The sequence below is a fragment of the Microcaecilia unicolor genome, chromosome 1 (assembly GCF_901765095.1).
Source record: "Microcaecilia unicolor chromosome 1, aMicUni1.1, whole genome shotgun sequence".
Lineage (NCBI taxonomy): Eukaryota > Metazoa > Chordata > Amphibia > Gymnophiona > Siphonopidae > Microcaecilia > Microcaecilia unicolor.
Window position 1 is genome coordinate 76,252,598 of NC_044031.1, and position 16,458 is coordinate 76,269,055.

General features: G+C 42.9%; 1 pseudogene; it reads left to right on the plus strand.

Moving 5' to 3' along the window:
- Nucleotides 1–16,253, plus strand: part of LOC115466947 — a 265,208-nt pseudogene extending 248,955 nt beyond the window's left edge.
- Nucleotides 16,254–16,458: the final 205 nt, after the last annotated feature.

The window sequence follows — 16,458 nt, forward strand, 5'->3', positions numbered from 1 at the left end:
TCACAGCAAGTAAAAAAAAAATTAAAAAAAAGATACATAACGGTTTCCTATTACTAAATACAAAAAGTAAGCTGAAACCAGAAATAATAGATACCCCAGGAAGAAAAGTACTACACTGATTAAATTTTAACTGCCAGACCCTTGACCATTCTTCTAATGTTTCTACTCCCGCTAAGGTATCCACTCTATTGGCTATTTTCGTGTCATCTGCAAAAAGGCAAACCTTTCCTTCCAACCCTTCAGCAATATCTCCCACAAATATATTAAACAGAATAGGCTCCAGCACCGACCCCTGAGGAACTCCACTGCTCACCTTCCTTTCCTCTGAGCGGATTCCGTTTACCACCACCCTCTGCCACCTGTCGGTCAACCAGTTTCTTATCCAGTTCACCACTTTCAGTCCTAATGTAACCCAAGGGGTTAAATAATCTCAACTGGGCTGAATAAGGGTTCTATTCAGTGACATCACTCTCAGACATCACTCAGCTGAGCAATTGGTTGTCTGGGAAACGGCTTGTTGGGCAGTTGGGAGGTAAGATATGAGACTGAACAGACCTGTAGTTATGTGCTCTGTTTAGTTGTGCTGGAATTCTGTTAAAAAAAACTGAGAAAGTGAAGTCTGAAGGTAGCTGATGTATGATTTGAGCTGAAGAATGGGTAGTTACTAATTTGTAAGAGCCTTGCGGTGATTTTAAGGCTCTAGAGTAATGTATGCTGATGCCTGCTAGTCTGAAAGTCTTTAACCTGAAATGAATGAATCAAGACGATATACTTTAACAATTGAAAAAGCTGGAAAAGTTTGAGAACAGCTTGTCACTCTGTAAGTGTTCATGGCAGCAGTGGAAGTTTTAATTACAGTTCTATAGCTGCTGCATGAGACAGAGATACCTGGTGAGATTGGTGAACATCAGCCATTTATGCAACTCAGTTGAATTCCTTTGTAAGTAAAGGAAGGTAATAAGTGGGAGTTTGGCAACGTGGAAAAGTTCTAGTTGAAGAATTTTGGAACTGTTGCACAGTTTCTGTAAACTGAGGCTGTTGTTATTTATAGATTTACTTATTGGTATTTATATACAATTTTATAAATTGTGTTGGATAAGGCTGGGAATCATTGTTTGGGGGGGAATTAGCATAGGGACACATAATTATCCATTCTTTTATTTGGGGGTAAGTTAGGGATAACAGAGTTGAAGTAAGAAGTAACTTGAAGTTTTTTGTGGTTAAGTCAGGGATAAGATAGGGTTTTACTTCCTTTGAGTTTTTGAGTTTAGTGCAGTAGGTTCTACAGTTCCTGGTTCCTGTTCCCTGGCCAGGGATCAACGCGATCGCTCTTCCAATGGTACCCACCGTTCACAGAGAGAGAAAAGAAGGAAAGCTGACCCTGTAAAATTTAGGAAAAGTATCCTTTTCGATTATCACAAAAGTAAGAGAAAATGAAGAGGACAGAATTGTAGAATTTATACTTACCTGAGATCCGTCTAAAGAGGAACCTGGAAGAAAAAAATAAACAAAGGATCAACTCTTTACAGTGCACCAGTACTACGCTAATTTAATTGCATGCATGATTAATTTAGCAGTTAATTGAAGAGTCACTTATCTGATATTGATATTTTTCTGGACAAATAAATCTGGGGAGGGAATAGAAAAACAAACGTTAGAATTTTCTGGTGTTAAACCTGTGAATGTTTTATTATTAGGTAATTGAGAATAGGGGGCCTTAGGAAATTTAAGCACAGAATTTTAGGTATTAGAATGTTTCTATGAATAGAGTTATTAGTGAATTCTTATTATCTGAGCTGAAGATTAATTTTTAAATACAAATTTTCTGTAAAAAAAATCATTTCCATCTTGATCTAATTTTTTTTTGTATTGTTCCCTCTGTTCCTGAGAAATTTTTCCTGAGTGCCTGGCTCGACTACATTAAAGAGGCACTCAGACTTCCTTGTTCGGAGGTTAAATTCTCAGGAGGGGGCGGGGCTTACACTAAGTTCACCCTTTTCAGCTTATTCACTAGTCTTCTGTGGGGGACCATATCAAAGGCTTTGCTGAAGTCCAAGTAGATTACATCTAGCGAACGTCCTTCATCCAGTTCTTTGGTCACCCAGTCAAAGAAGCCAATAAGATTTATTTGGCAGGATTTTCCTTTGGTAAAGCCATGTTGCCTTGGGTTCTGTAATCCGTCGGCTTCTAGAAAGTTAACTATCTTTTCTTTCAGCAGCGATTCCATTATTTTTCCTACCACCAACTTGAGACTTACTGGTCAGAAGTTTCCCACTTCTTCCCTGTCTCCATTTTTGTGAAGAGGGACCACATCCGCTCGTCTCCAATCTCACGGAACCTCTCCCATCTCTAAAGATCTATTAAATAATTTTTAAGAGGTCCCGCCAGGACCTCCCTGAGTTCCCTTAGTATCCTGGGATGTATCCCATCCGGCCCCATAGCTTTGTCTACCTTCAGATTCTCCAGCTGTTTATAAACTCTTTCTTTCGTAAACAGCATAGTATCCACTCCATTCCCAGATGTTCCCTCGGCAGCCGACCGCGGTCCTTCTCCAGGATTTTCCTCCGTGAACACCGAAGAGAAAGTCTGCCATATATAAACATACCTCTAGAGAAGTTCTATGATTGAGAAACTTATCCACCCTCAGAAGCGCCGCTAAGATTAGTGGCGCCTTGCTTGGGTGAGTGTATAACTCTGAGAACATCTCTATAAAGAAAAAAAAATTTCTATTTTGCATATCTTAATTGCTTACACAGAGTGATACTGGGTCAATCCCTTCACTAGGATATCTCCTAAAAGATTTATCTCTGGTTTTACATTTTTTGAATTTTTTCCAGAGGTTTTTGAGGGGAATTGCAACTTTAGCATATTTGATATATAAACATGTAACAGTAGGGGCCACTGAGGCACCCATCACTACCCCCTTGATTTGAAGGCAATATTTGTCTTGAAATTAAAATAATTTCTTTTAATGATTAATTTAGTCATCTTGTTAAGTAGTCTTATAGAACCCTCCTGACAATTGAGCTCTATCTTTATATTGTTTTTTGAATATTTGTTTAACAATCAGAACTCGATTTGTACGTTTTGAGAAGAAATTCGTCCAAGTGCTGCTTTATGGCACTTTTTGGATGTTTTTCTCTTTCGAAAATAAGGCCCATAGTTTGTTTTAGATGTAATAGTATTATAATCATTTGATAAATGATCTTAATTATATAATAAACAATAGATGTGGAGGGGCATTTTTGATATGACGTCTAAGTCCAACTTTAGATGTTTTACAAAAAATGTCCAAAATCTGAATAAGAGAGAAGTTAATTTTCCAAAAAGAAAAACGTCTATCTTTTGTTTTAGAAAATACTGTTTCTAACAAGGTTTTGTGCTTTGGACGTTTTGTTTTTTTGGTCCATTTTCAAAACAAAAACGTCCAAGTGAAAAACATAGAAAATCATGCCATTGGGATGTAGGAGGGGCTAGCATTTTAGTAGACTGGGCTCCCAGACATCCCAGGAGATAAATAGGGCACCCTAGTGGACATCAGAAACATGCTCCTAAGTACACATCTCACCATTGCTCCCTTATTTTGTCTGCTGAGCTTCCCACAGCTGTACACAATAGCCCTTATGGGTGAAGGGGGCATCTATATGTGGGTACAATGGGTTTCTGGTGAGTTTTGGAGGGCTCACAGTTTCACCACAAATGTGACAGGTAGAGGGAGATAGGGACCAAAGTCCTCCACGCCATGGTGCATGGCATTGACCACTACACTACTCCAGGGACCTGCATGCTGCTTTAATAGACCTGGCTCTAGAATCTGAAGCTGTCATAGCGGTTGCTAAATCATATTTGTATTCACATTTGTGGAGGGTTGTAGGGAGTCAGTGACCACTGGGGGGGTATTGGGGAGGGGTCACCTCTGATTCCCTCCAGTGGTAATCTGGTCATTTCAGGCACCCTTTTGTGCCTTATTCGTTATAAAAACAGGTCTAGCTCAAAACATCTTAGTTTTAGTCCTGGACGGTTTTGTTTTCTTCCATTAAGGCTGAAAAATGTCCAGGTGTTAGGAACGCCCAGATCCCACCTTTAACACACCCCTGACATGCCCGCTTGTGATTTGAATGCTTTTCTGATGAACTTCATAGAAAAACATCTAAAATTTGGTTTTGAAAATACCAATTTGGACGTTTTTGTGAGAAAATGTCCAAATGCAGATTTATGCCACTTTTTGGGTGTTTTTCTCTGTCGAAAATGAGCTCCATAGTCCATTTATTATGAATATTCATTAGGGACATCCTTATAACCTGACTGAATTAGAGTTTGGCACCCCTGCCCTCCACTTTTCAAACAGATTTCTGGTTTGCTGACCTTTTCTCATGTGTTACTATTGAACTATCATTTTCAACATCTACTAAGGAAAACAGGTTGATAACCTATAGGATCTTGAACTCTATCTATACTTTCATATATGCATTTAATGTACTTATTTTAACAGAATACACTTCTCTTTCTGCCCTCTCCCCTTAGAGATGCAAAGACAAACTGAATGCGCTGGCTATCTCAGCGATGAATCAGCGGCCTGAGGCAGTGGCATAGCCAGACCTGACTTTTTGGGGGGGCCCAGAGCTAATATGGGTGGGCATTATGTATATAGGTATGAGTAGTGATTCTCGGGATACTACAAAATAATGCCTTAGAATGCTGCTCTGCATCAACATAAACAACATACATACATAAAAAAAACAATATTTGTAAATATAGTTACATTATACCATATCAAACTTGACCAGACAAAAGCCTACTATAATAGCAAACATCTCAACGCACATGAGCACCATGCATTATAATTACAGCAGACATATAACAATGTATTCAAATTCTGGTAGCACCTCAATAATAGCAATAAAATCCCACCACTGCCAGGTATTTTGTGAAGTAACACTAAATCCTGCAGAGGCTTCTTAGAGCCTATATTGCAAACCATAACACCAGTTCCAATAACAGTACCTTTAAAAAGGCAGCAGTGAATATACACAACAGCAGTCAGTGCGCATCCCATTGGAAAAGCCAGGTAAGTCAGACTCATAGATCCCTATACAAACCACATGCCAGCAGAAACTGTCACCTGCTCAGTTACATGCAGACCACTGACCAACCCTCATCAATTACAGAATACAGAACCAAAATTTAATTAAGTTAATTAAATAAATTTCTATGCCACACTATCGCTGCAATTCTAAGCAGATCACCCCCCTCCATTCATCTCAGCAGCCCCTGACATCAGCTTTTCCCTTCCCTACTCCCTATGCATCCCCGTAGCTCAGCATCAGCCCTTCCCTTCTCCCCCCCCAATCCATCCCAGTTGCCTGGCATCATCATTTCCCTTCCCTACTCCCAATCCGTCCCCATAGCTCAGCATCAGCCCTTCCCTTCTCTACCTTACCCCCACCCATCCATCCCTGTAGTCCAGTATCTTCCCATCCCCACCATCCATCCTATAGCTAAGCATGAGCCGTATCCTACCACCCCACCCCTCCCTGTACCCTAGCTCAACCCTGTCCTAATCCCTACCCACCCACCCCCCATGGCATTAAATATAAAATACTTTTCTTTAATGTCCTGGGCAATGCTGACCCCACCTCCGCACTGGTCCACCCAGAGAAAACTGCCTACATTTTTTTTTAAACCTAGGCACTGCATAGACCATCCCCACCCAAAAACCTACCAAAATGAGAGACGTGATAGACAACTTTAAAAAAATGAACCTGGGTACTATTAAAATTTATTGTTGGTGAATTTCTGGGTGGGATAAGCGCTTCACTGCCTAAGATAAAAAAGATATATTTAATGATTAAATATACCTTTCTTTGTTGCCCTGGGCAGCGAAGAGCCCACCCCCCACCCAGAAGCCCAACACCAGACCAGAGCCATCATTTTTATTACAAGAGTAATCAAAATGCTGGCTGGTGGTGGGCTTCTGTGTGAGAGTGGGCTCTTCACTTTCTATGGCAAAAAAGAAAAAGGTATATTTAATCATTAAATATATCTTTTTTATCTTAGGCAGTGAAGTGCTTATCCCACCCAGAAGCTCACCACCACCGGCAAGCATTTTGAGTACAAATACAATTGCTACATGACACGTTAAAAAAATGTATATGTATTTACTATCTGGCTCCTGTAGCTGTATGGGGCCACCAGAGAGTGCTACTGCTGCTACTGTGACTGTGATCAATTGATTCCCCAAGAGAACCGACTGAAAATCATAGACCCGGCCGGCAGGGCAGGGCAGCATGCACAGGCAGGCACAGTGTGGACTTGAAGCTGCACCCGTGACCTTTCCCATGCGGAACTGTGTGCACCAGCACGGCGCCATTGAGCCATGCGTAACTGCGCACTGTGGGTCCCGGACAGGCCCGGGGGGAGAGAGACAGCAGTGTGGTGGCGTGGTGGCACACGCATGGCGCGTGCAGCTGAGGTTGCTTGTGCTGTACATCATGAATAACAGTAGCCGCAACTCTGTGAGACTGTGTTCAGCGCAAGATTACATGAGGCACAGCGTCGCCCCTGGCCTGAGGCGAAGCTGCGGGTGACAGAGGGCTGGGGTATGAATGGTCATCATTCGAAGGAGTCCTTTCATTATAAGGGCTGAGCTGTAGACATCACCACCTCAGAGACAGACCAATACCAAATACGGTTTGTTGGCCAGGTTGGCTGTGGAGGCTGGATTTGATTGGGTTTATTATGCATTCAAAGCCCATATCCTCTGCTCAGTTAAAGCAGGTAAGGTAGTCAAATTTTCCATCCATGGAAGGCTGCCACTGTTAAGAAAAGAAAAAGATTACTGTTCAGAATCACGGAACAAGGACAATACAACAATCCCTGTTTAGAGAAAGAGAGAAAGCAAATCCAATTTAGATAGATATACAGGGGCAGCGGAATGCCTTTTTGTTTGGGGGGCAAGCTCTGCCTACAATCCCACCCATGCTTTGCCCCCCAGCTCCAGCATCTTTCCTTACCTACCAGGCTTTTGGTTCCTCTGATGAATAAATTATTTTATTACAATGTAAATTTTAATCTGTTGTATGTTTGAATTGTAGAGTTTCTTTTGTATAGTTTGTTGTGTAAAGAAATAATTTTTATTGTTTTTTAAAAAATATTTTGTATATGATTTATTCCCCACTTAGACTTTTAAAGATATAGCGGGTTATAAATAAAAGTTTATTATTATTATCATCCCATAGTTGCTCCCCATCTATGGCATCTTTCCCCACCTTTGAACCCCTCGCCATGGTGCCCAGCATTTCTCTCCTCCCCTCCCCATAGTCTCCAGCAATTCTCTCCTTTCTTAACTGCCCCCCATGGTCTCCAGCACTTCTCTCTACCTCCCTGCCCTCACAACATGTTTACTATCTTACTTCCCTTCTCCGAAGTGGTGATACACCAACTGGCACAGAACCAAAAGCATAGAGTACCATGCTCAAGGTTTGCCTGCTCCCTCCCCTTCCAAATTTCCTATTTCAGAGGGGACAGATGCTCAAGGCCCCATGCCTGCCAGCTTCAATGCTTTTGGTGCTTTGTCAGCTGGAGTATCACCACACTGGAGAAGGAAGTAAGGTGCTAAACCCGTTGCGGGGAACAGGGATCATGAAGAGAAAGAGAGGAGTAACGTTCCCTCTAAGGACTGAAATTGACAAAAGCACAAATTTTCCGTTACATTACGAGCACTTCTTACAGACACACACACACACACTCGCAGGGAGGCAGGAAAGAATTCCATGAGCCATGTTCTGAATGCTTTACCTCCTTTTTCACCTGTACTTTAACTATGTTTATAGCTACTCTGAATTTTACTCAGCTACTGGATGAAGAGCACAACTTAGATGGAACACTGCTTCCCCTGTGCAAGCACCACGTTTAACAAAAAAAAAAAAAAAAAAGGGGGAGGAGACAATAGGAGTAATTTTGAACACAGTAGGGAAGGACCCCTTCTCTGTTTACCAGCTGCCTCCCCCAGAACCTCTGTTATTGATGGTATTATGCACATTATAATACACTTCAGGGAGTTATGTACCAAAAAAATCAAACCATATGCAGGTACTTTAATACTTGTCTCTCTGTCAGCCCTAGCTCACAAGACTAGTATCTTCTATTGGCCTTGTGAACAGTGATGTTCAAAAACGCTGTAACAGAAATCCTGGTTACTGGCAACCAAAAAGTAATTTACCTATCATCAATGTTTTTGAGAGGTTGCCAAATAGCTACCAGGCTTCAGCTCAGCTAGCCTTTAGTAAGTGGTTGAGTTACCAAAGATTAGATACAGCTAATATAGATAATATGTGTTATCTGTATTAGCTGTACCTAATAGAGCTGCAGGCTGAGAATCAGGGAGGCCACTGCTGCTCCTTGAAATCTTGGATGCCACTTAACTCTCCACTGAATCGGGTATAAAACTTAAATTGTAAGCCCTCCAGGGACAGGAAAATACTTACTGTACTTGAATGTAACTTGTCTTGAGCTATTACTAAGAAAGCTGTAGGTAGACACAGTGATCTAAATTCAAATCCAAAATCCAGTACCAGGCATAATGTGAAGTAATACAAAATATTACAAATGTCACTCAGGACCCAAAGAGCAAGTCTACCATACCATAATAGCAGCGTAACTTCCATAAGTCATAAGAACATAAGAGTAGTCATACTACATACAGCTTGCCATTTCTTTCCCTCACTGGTTCTCCTATTTCACTTCCTCTGATTTCTCACTAATGCCACCGCCAGCATTTGTCCCCCTCTCTTCCACTTCCATCCAGCTTGTGCTCTCTTTCTCAACCCACTTCCTTCCAGTGTGTGCCATCTTTCTCTTCCCCTTCGTTTCAGATTATGCCCTTTCTCTCCCCTTCCTTCCAACATGTGCTCTCTTATTTGCCCCTTCCATCCAGCGTGTCCTCTTTTTCTCCCTTTCCATCCAGCACGTGCCCCTTTTCTCCCCATCCTGCATCTGCCTTCTCTCTCCTTTTCCATCCAGCATCTGCACTTTTTCTCTGTGCCCCTCTCTATACAGCATCTGCCTTCTTTCTCTGCCCCCTCTCTCTTCCTACTTCCACCTAACATCTACTCTTTTTCTCTGCTCCTGCCTCCATCCAGCATCTGTCCTTTATCTCCCACTTCATCAGCATCTGACCCTTCTCTCTCCCCCTACTTCCATCCAGAGACTGGCCCCTCTTTCACCCCATTTCCATCCTGCACCTGCCCCCTTTCCCTCCCCTTGCCATCCAGTATTTGTCCTCTTTTCCTCCCCCCTCCATCCAGCATCTGACCCTTCTCTCTCCCCACTTCCATCCAGGATCTGCCCCCTCTCCTCCAACATCCAGTGTCTGCCACTTCTTTCCACCTTCCATCTAGTATCTGTCCCCCTTTCCCCCTCTATATCCAGTGTCTGCCCCACCTCTGACTTCATTTCCTGTTCCGGAGCAGAGCCAGCAGCTGCAAGTATGAGCAGTGCAGTCTCCCACGATCTATTTGTTTATGGCCCCACTGCTGAAAGAGGAACAGGGGCAGTGGTGGCGGGGTCAGGTGGGAGTGGGGAGAGCCTGGTGCACTTCCTGCCACTCCAGATTTTTGGGGATGCCATGGCTCCCCCCGTTCCGATGCCTATGAATATAGATAGAAAACACATATACAATGAACATTGGTAGAAGTGAAGGTATGGTATATAAACTTCCTTTGAAAGACAACTTAACACTCACATAACAATTAAAATATCAGCTGGGTCTGTTATCTTATATCGTCAAAATAATTTTTGGATGAGTTCAGAGTACGAGATGAGCAGAAACAAAAGTATCCGAGTCTGTGCAAGGTAGTAAGATCCATCTGCTGCCTTTTGAGAGCTGCTTCCTTGGTGTGTTGTACCAGGGCAGCAGAGAAACTTGCAGTTTGTTAACAATTATTGTCAAACCTGCATTTATTTCAGTCCATAATTATGGGATGTGCCCACAAACTTTATTGCTCTCCTGCAGTGCCTGAGTGAGGAAGACTTTGCCTCCCTTTCTGCTCACATTCTGCACTTTGCAAGGTATTTTTAGGCAAATGAAGTTTCCTATTGGCAGTTTACTAGGGAACCCATCGTAACCACAATCGTTGCATCTCGATAACAGAGGATTTCCACCACAACCGTGCAGTAGGATTTTAAAATATCAAAAGCAAAAACATAAAGCAACACCTAATAAACACAGCTCTTCTGTGTGCATTGAGTGTATGCTTGACTACAGAAGCTGCAGAATACAATAGCTTAAACGAGCCAACCCGCATGATACCATGAAACATGCAGCGTTAGAAATTTCTGTTGCACACTTGCACCTCAACCTTAGCTTGTTTGATCAAATTATTTCTACCAGAATGTAGTGACAGCTATCAATTGTTAGGACCTTGTTCTCTGTAGCTACAAAACTACTTGAGGTTTCCAGGTTGCAGCCAAATTTAAATTGGAAGAATTAACTAGGAGACAATGTTTAGTCTATCGTGACTATTGATTTATGTGTTTTCATGACAAGTTGTATGCTAGTTTGTACACCGCATAGAATGGTAGATATTGCGGTATGAAAGTGTTGTAAATAAATAAAATAAATAAATAAATAAGCTTACTTATTCCCTCAGGTTTGGATCACCTGAAGCTTTAGCGGTATAACATGTATATGAACAGCCACTAAGGGGCTCATTTTTGAAAGAGAAAAACATCTAAAAAGTGGCATAAAGCAGCATTTGGATGTTTTCCTTGACAAAAAGTTGAAATTGCTATTTTCGAAACCTATTTTGCAGATGTTTATCTTTGCATTTTGTCTGCAATGTGTTCAAATCACAAGGGGGCATGTCGGGGGGGGGGGGGGGGGGGGGGGGAGGTGTGTTGGGGTAGGATTAGGGTGTTCCTAACACTTGGACATTTTTCTGTCATAATGGAACAAAACAAAAACATCCAGGACTAAAACTAAGATGTTTTCAGCTAGACCTGTTTTAATAACAACTAAAAGAAAAAAAACAAAAGAACGGAAGATATCAAAAAGACCAGACTCAAAGATATGAAAAGCCAAATTTATTGCACAAGACCCTACACGGTCCGTGTTTCGGCCAAAGAGGCCTTCCTCAGGGGTCTATGAATTGACTTATACAAATGTTCATATATTCATCCAAAGGTTCATTCAAATTCGGACAAATCTATAACGGCTTTACTGACTACACTCACACGTACATATACGTACACCCGTTATAGATTTGTCCGAATTTGAATGAACCTTTGGATGAATATATGAACATTTGTATAAGTCAATTCATAGACCCCTGAGGAAGGCCTCTTTGGCCGAAACACGGACCGTGTAGGGTCTTGTGCAATAAATTTGGCTTTTCATATCTTTGAGTCTGGTCTTTTTGATATCTTCCGTTCTTTTGTTTTTTCTGTTGTTTTTTACGGGAGAATTGGCCTCTTTTTGTTGCTTTTAATAACAACTAACCCACAAAAAAAATGCCCTAAATGACCACTGGAGGAAAAAAGGAATGACCCCCCTTACTCCCTCAGTGGTCACTGACCGCCTCCCAAAATATGAAAGAAATAGTACATACCAGCCTCTATGACAGCTTCAGATGTTATGGTCAGTCCTATTAGAGCAGCAAGCAGGTCCCTGGAGTCGCCTAGTGGTCGGTGCAGTGCACTATTGAGAAGGGGACCCAGGCCCATAAGCCACTGTTACACTTGTGATGGAAAGTGTCAGCCCCCCCCCCAAACTCTACTCACATATAGGTGACACTTGCAGCCATAAGGGCTATTGTAGGGGTGTATGGTTGGGTACAGTAAGTTTTTGGTGGGTTTTGTAGGTCTCACCATGCAATATACAAGGGTAAGGGTGAGATGTGTACCTGGGAGCTTTTATGTGAAGTCCATTGCAGTGCACCCTAGGGCGCCCCATTGCTCTGCTGGGATGTCTATGTGGCCAGTTTGCTAAGAATTCTGGCTCGTCCTACATCCTAATGGCTTGATTTTGTGTGTTTTTCACTTGGAATTTTTTATACGAAAATGGACCAAAATGATAAACACACAGAGCACAAAAATGTCTAGTAAGTGGCCATTTTTGAAAAAGAAAGTTAAGATGTTTTGCTGTTTTAAAAAATCACTATTTTCACGATTCAGATTCTGAACATTTTGAGCAAAATGTCCAAAGTCGGACTTAGACATCATATCGAAAACGCCCTTCCACATTTACACCCCCTCCCCCCCGCAAAAAACTTGTTTTTACAGTTGCACATAGTGAAATAAAAAACAAAATTGCAAAGTTAATTTTGTTTAATCCTAGAAGTATTTTCTGATGTCCCCTCCAATATGTTTTTTTTCTCCTGATTATTGACATTCATACATCAAAAATGTGTTGTTTGTTTCTGTCTAAAGTACCAACAAAATAGTGTTAATGGTGTGTTTATATATGACTATTGTCATGGATACACTCTCCAACAATGTATGGAGTTGTGGGGGGCCTGGAAATGAACAAACAGTACAGTCTAGCACCATACATTTTATATAGAAGGAGAAATGCAAGACAGCCAGTCTGCTATTTAAAATTCCAAACACACTTGTAGCTTTTTGGGCAATATTTCATCTGTGTCATGCAGGGTCGTGTGACTGTACTACACAGATTTCAGGGAACCAAGCTTGAATTCCATAAGCTGACTCTGGTCTGGAATTATCAAGACCTCATTTCATGACGGAGAATCTGATGAGAAGATTAAACTCTGTAATTCCAAGCAGGAAGATTCTTCATCATCGTCTCTGTTTGCAAAAAGTATGATCCCGGACATTGGAATGCAAAGAAGAGTTCCCCATAAGGCCTGGATTATTGTTATCGGGGGCAGAGAAGAGAGAGGCTGGGGTGCTAAAAGGGGATATTTATAATGGGCTACAGCGCATATTTAGAGAAAGCTCCTCCATTTAAAATTCAAATACACATCTTGAGTGCCTTGGAAAAGTAGCTGTGCTGTGCAAACAGTGATTGGAAGGTCCTGGGTTTTGGAGAGTATGTGTGTGAACTGGCACATAGGGTTTTTGCACCTGAACAAATAGGGTGGTGGTGGGGGGAGGGGGTAAAGGAGTTGAGGAGGGGCTTGGGGGGGAAATGGAAGTGGCCTCTTTTCCAAGAGTGTCTCCATTTATTACATGAATCAGAATGACAATGCTGATCCTTCACTGGATTTTAATTAAGGAGCCCAAACAAGCACAGCTCAGAGAAGCAGATTTTCGCACCTCTGTGGATTCACTGGCTGTGTTTGGAGAGTTGCTACACTACTGGAGCTATTCATCAGGCTTGAAATAGGCAAACAAAATTTGGGCAAAGCTATCCTGGGGACCAGGGCCACAGCAGGCTTTGCTGCTAAAAGCCCACATAATACGGAGAAGCTTGTTTGTTGCTGTGACTTTTCCCAAGAGCACGTCCCCATTTGTTTAATTTGTTGAGCGGACCTGATAAAGTTGTTAGAGAATCAATAAAATCTCATTTTCGTCCTCCTTTGTCCTTCCTGAGAAAAGTCATTAGGACTGTAGCCTCTCAAGTGTTTGTTTAATAAATAATTATAACTTTTTTATGCCCATCTATATGCACTGAAGTTTTTGAAATGACTGGGAGCCTTATTTAGCCCTGGTTTGCTTGGTGCAAGGTTAATTTGAAGTAGCTTACCATAACTGGAAATAAGCATACATGGATCTTACTTTACACTAGGGTTTAAACTCTCAAAATCTGACCATGAGAGGAATGTGCCTTCTTTTAGTTGGCGAATCCATTTGGGAACTCAGAATATGACACTAAGGCCCTGCTGATCAAAGCTAAATACGGGTGTTAGAGGCCACTAGCACGGACTAACAGCCGCATTTACCAGCGCAGAATGAACAGAGGGCTCTGGTGCAGCACACAACGAGCACGCCAGGGAATACTGCGGAGCTCATAGTGGAGGAGTGGCCTATTTGTTAGAGCACCTGTCTTGACATCCAGAGGTGACCGGGTCAAATCCTACTGCTGCTCCTTGTGATCTTGGGCAAGTCACGTAATTTTCTATTGCCTCAGGTACAAACTTAGGTTGTGAGCTCTCCAGGGACAGAGAAATACCCAGTGTACCTGAATGTAACTCACCTTGAGCTACTACAGAAAAGATAAGAGCAAATGTAAATCTAGCACTGTGCTCTGATCGTATGGGCAGAATACTGCCTTAACCCTACGATGGCATTAGGTTTAAGGCTCCTTTCTTCCCTCCCCCATCCAAGCTAGGCAGCCCAGACTGCCATTGTTGATCCTGGGGGGTCCAGTGTATCCCTGGATCCCCAACCTCCTCAATGGATAATGCCCTTGGACACCGACACAGGGGGGACTGTAGATCTGGTGGACCTCCAGATCCCCCGAGCTTACACAACACAAGGGCACAGGAGACTGGAGGTCTGGTGGATCTCTAACCCCCCCAACAACAAAAGTCCCTTGTGGTCCAGTGGGCAACCCTACCCACAACAGCCATGATGGCCTAGTTTTTCCCTTATATGATATTAAAGCCCTGCTCAGTGCATCCCAGGATGTACCAGGCAGGGCACCGTCAATTTGAAGGCGGTGCCCCAGGAGAAGGGAGCGCGACTCCCTCCTCCCTTCTAAAGGTACAGAGGGGTTGGGGGGGGGGGCACTAGGCCACCAAGGTGGGTGGGGATGGGAGGGCAGTTGGGGATAGGGTTGCCCAATGGGCCACTAGGGACTTTTTTATGTAGCGGGCGGGGGGGGGGGGGATCATTGGGCCACCATTGAAATGTGCGGGTTGGGGGGGGGCACTAGGCCACCAAGGTGGGTGGGGATGGGAGGGCAGTTGGGGATAGGGTTGCCCAATGGGCCACTAGGGACTTTTTTATGTAGTGGGCGGGGGGGGGGGGAGATCATTGGGCCACCATTGAAATGTGCGGGTGGGAGGGTTGGGGAGCTGGAGGTCCTTGAGTGTGGCGGAGGGGGGGGACACCTCCTTCTTGACATGTCCAGGCTTTTTTGACAGCCCAGAGCTATCAAATAACTTCTGCAAGAGGATTGTGCCTTGGTCACGCACAATGCTCCCTCAGAAGTACTCCGATGATCAAATCTAATAACACATATACATTTGATGCTATTACTTTTCATCATGAGGGTTTCAATCCCTCAAGCTGTTCCGGCGCTAATTTTAAAGCACTGTTCTGTGGATGTCATCATCGAGGCCTAAGTACATTTGAAAAGTCTGAAATGATGTTTAAAGATATCTGGATGGCACTAATTGGAAAACCAAAGAACTACTTCCTCTTTGCTCCCTGTCAGTAGATGAACTGATTTAAAATATATTTTTCATTTTTGCTCCAGTCAGCCACAAGTGACCTAAAGCTTACCCATCTGAAGTGCCCTCTACATAGAAACAAAACTTTGTTGATCAAGTGTGTTATAAGCATATTTAAGGTCTTAGAAAAGATCAAAACACGCCATTAAAAAACTGAAACACATAGGTATACAGTGCTTAAACCATCCTTTCCCTACAAGAACGTGGTTAATAATTTCTCTTTCTCTCCCACAGAAAACTCTGTCACTGCTAAATCTGGAGGTTGCTTCCCTGGCTTGGCCAGAGTAAACCTAGAGTCTGGAGGGACCAAAGCAGTGAAGGATCTGAGTCTGGGAGACAGAGCACTAGCAACCAATGATAAGGGCAAATTGGTCTACAGTGAATTCATTCTCTTCCTTGACAAAGAAGCCACCAGAAAAATATTCTATGTGATCGAGACCTCCTAGCTTCAGGAGAGGCTTCGCCTGACTGCTGCCCACCTCCTGCTTGTTGCTGAAAGTCAAACCAATGACTCTAAAGCTTTCAAGGCTGTTTTTGCCAGCAATATCCAGCCCGGTAAGCAGGTGTTTATAGCAGACCAGGAAGGTGCGGGGCTGAAAGTGATGACAGTACAGGAACTGTATCTGCAGGAAAACACTGGGGCCTATGCTCCAGTGACAGTTCATGGAACTTACTTTATTGATCACGTGCTGGCTTCTTGCTATGCAGTCATTGAGGAACACAGCTGGCCATACTGGGCATTTGCCCCTTTGAGAGTGGGCTACTGGATCTTTTCTTTGATTTTCCCGGAAGACTACATCTGCATCTTCTGAAGGGGATGGAATCCATCGGTATTCCCAAATCCTTTATCAGCTGGGGACCAGGTTTTTAGGCAGAGACACTAGGGAATGGCAATAATGTGCAGTTGAAATAAATCCCTCCCAAGCCCAGATAAAGACATAGGGGTCCTTTACTAGGCTGCACTGAAAGGTGGTTTGCACTGCTGTCAGCACAAGTTTCCTGCATGCTGTGGCCACTTTTAGTGTGGCAGTAAAATGGTATCATTTTTTTTTTAATGGCCGCATGGTAATTTCCCCATTAGCGCATGGCCATTACTGCTGGG